Raw genomic sequence first — 2,776 nt, 5'->3', positions numbered from 1 at the left:
TTTTTTAAGGGTCAGCCGCGTTTACGGTTTCTGTTCAGATTACTTTTTCACGCAAAATCGTAAATTGACGGTTATTTTACAGGTCAAAGGTGATATAAGAATTTGCTAGAGATGCTCATACCGTTGCGCATCTTCCGCTGCAACATGTGTGTCGTGCCAGCCATCCTTCCAGCCCACCCATCCTTGTCTTTCATCCTGGACTAGTGACTTGCCAGTTTCATTGTGGCGCCACGGTGCTTGCCCCCTCACTATAGTGTATATATTTTACTAAATGACCCCCGGGCCACCTTATTTCGGGCACTGACCCCCCTTCAAAAGTTATTTCATTGCCTGACACCCCATTCACGCATGCTCGATAGGCGCCACACTTGCACATCGCCGCACCGCGTTGCACACCAAGACGCCTTTGACCGGTCACGGTCCACAGTCGTTGGTCACGCTGCCAGCGTGGCGCCGTCCTGAAGCGCCACACTGTAAGGCGGCACACCTGTTAGAATATCTGGATTACTTGCAATGCCCAGAATCGTCTTGTCAGTACATCCGCCTTCCAGCTCAGATGTTCTGGTGTATGGATGAAACGTCTAAGTGGTAGATGTCTGACACACTAATATGAACACGTCAACCAATATGGCGTATCCAGTACATGACATGCCTTTGATTTTGGCATGTAAGTCGTAAGTACGCTTATGTTTATGGCGTGACATAATACTACCATCCTTGCCTTTTAAGTTGGCGTTCAATATACATGAACCGCCAGCGTACTTGGCGTGTCAGACCGTGTAAGGTGGGTGACATGTCCTTTTTAGGGCTCCTTGGAATTTGTCCATTTGAGCTTCGCTCGCCCCACCCACCTTCCCGCCGAAACAAGTCGTCCCCTCCACAGAGCCACACTCGCGGTTCACTCAACCTCGTCGGCTCCTCCTGGTGTTCCCCATGGAAGCGGCGGCCCATTGGAGTGAGGCTTCCTGCCGGCGGCAGGCCCCTCTTCCCTACGGCTCCTATTACCAACCTCGACCCCAACCGCAAATCCAAGGTGGTCGGATAGTCCGAGGGTGGAGACGACGCAGAAGCTTCCAGATTTGGGCAAACTAGCAGGTAATCCTTTTACAAATCAACCTTAGAGGATATATCAGTTGTTCATTAGGTAATAGGAGGGTGCTAGCAAGTGGGAATCGTTTCTTGTATGTCGAACCTGTTACTGGGTTAATGTTGGCTATATTGCCTTTTTATGTAGGATGGCGTATCGTAACGTAGTCCATTTACATCATGGCAGTGTTCTTAACATCCAATATGGCAGCACCGGTGTGGAGTTTGTGAATAGCTGAAGCCATGTGTTTTGTTTTCCAAAGATCCAACTCTTGTTGAACTTGCTGATAACGTGAGGCAAGTGATGGATGTCGATCGAAGTTCTGTAGTAAGGCTGCAAGGAAGATAGGACGCCTGCACAGGCCCTCGGTCATTCTGCACCATGATCCCCTTGGCCGAGGATTATGCTTGGGATAACTACAAGGCAATGGTCGCTGTATCTTGCATGAAGATCCTTGTTATATATGCAGTTGCCGAGGTAGGTCAGAACCTCTCAGACATAGACCTCAATCGCATGCCTCAAGGCTGTGATGGTCACGACCATAGGTCAGGTGTAGGCAGCCATAATGTACCTAGTCATTGTGTCCTTAGTCCAGAGATCTACGATACCATGACCGGCAGTTAGCCAATGGCATAAGTTAGCATCCCTGTAACACAAGAGTTTGTACAAGTTGAGGAAAATGTGGCTAGTAGTTTTGATCTGAACAACGATGTGGCGACTGAGGATGAGAGTGATGCAGTTTCGCCAGAAAGGACTGAGTTGGAGGTGAATGCAGAGGAGGTGGATGGAGCAGAGGAGGATGCAGAGGAGGTGGATGAAGAGGAAGTTGATGAAGAGGAAGAGCCATTGTTTGAAAGAATGGCCCCAGAGATTCCTCTGATAGAAATATCAACCGATTTACGCGCAGAGGAAACAACCTTTGCATCAGACGATATTAACGAGGCAACTTATGATGCTCAGGAAGAGGGAGAGGAAGATGCCGAGCGGGAATACCTGATGAGACATGCATAGAACTCGGATGAAAACTGCCCTGCTGATGAATTCAAGTTCAGTTTGTTGGAAAAGATAGTCTTCCACACAGTATACCACAAAGACATGAGCACACATGAGTTTAGAGATTTGACCGGCGCTGACCTAGCAGTTGTGACGGAGGAAGATATGTATGATACGGAGGTAGTGGCGGTGCCAAGGCCTTAGACAACGAAAGAAGAGAAGATAAATCCAAGGTCCAAGCCTTTAATATATCCAGGGCTTGTGTTCTGCTCAATGCTAGACCTGAAGATATGGCTAGAAGAGTATGCGATGCGACACTATTGGCCTTACATCATCCGAAAGTCAGAAAAAAGAAAGCATCATGGTGTGGTGTGAGAACAGGGAGCAGGGTTGTCCCTAGAAGGTGTGTGCCAGGAAGCGCAACCCGGACGATCGATGGAAGATCGTTAGCCGTGTAGGATCGCACAAATGCGGGAGAGACCGCATAGAAGGTCATCACCGATAGCTGACGTCCAGCTTCATCGGCCAGCGTCTGAAACATGCCATCGCCAAGCAGCCGACGCAGTCCGCGTCACAGCTGCAGGATTACATAAGCATGATATTTGAGTACAATGTGAACTATGGAAAGGCCTGGAGGGCTAAGCATCTGGCTCTAAAGATGGTGTACGGTGACTGAGAGGAGTCGTACGGTCTGCT

Source organism: Triticum aestivum, chromosome 1B, assembly GCF_018294505.1.
Source record: "Triticum aestivum cultivar Chinese Spring chromosome 1B, IWGSC CS RefSeq v2.1, whole genome shotgun sequence".
In the NCBI taxonomy this organism is placed as follows: domain Eukaryota; kingdom Viridiplantae; phylum Streptophyta; class Magnoliopsida; order Poales; family Poaceae; genus Triticum; species Triticum aestivum.
Note: the sequence above shows the minus strand (reverse complement) of the source record.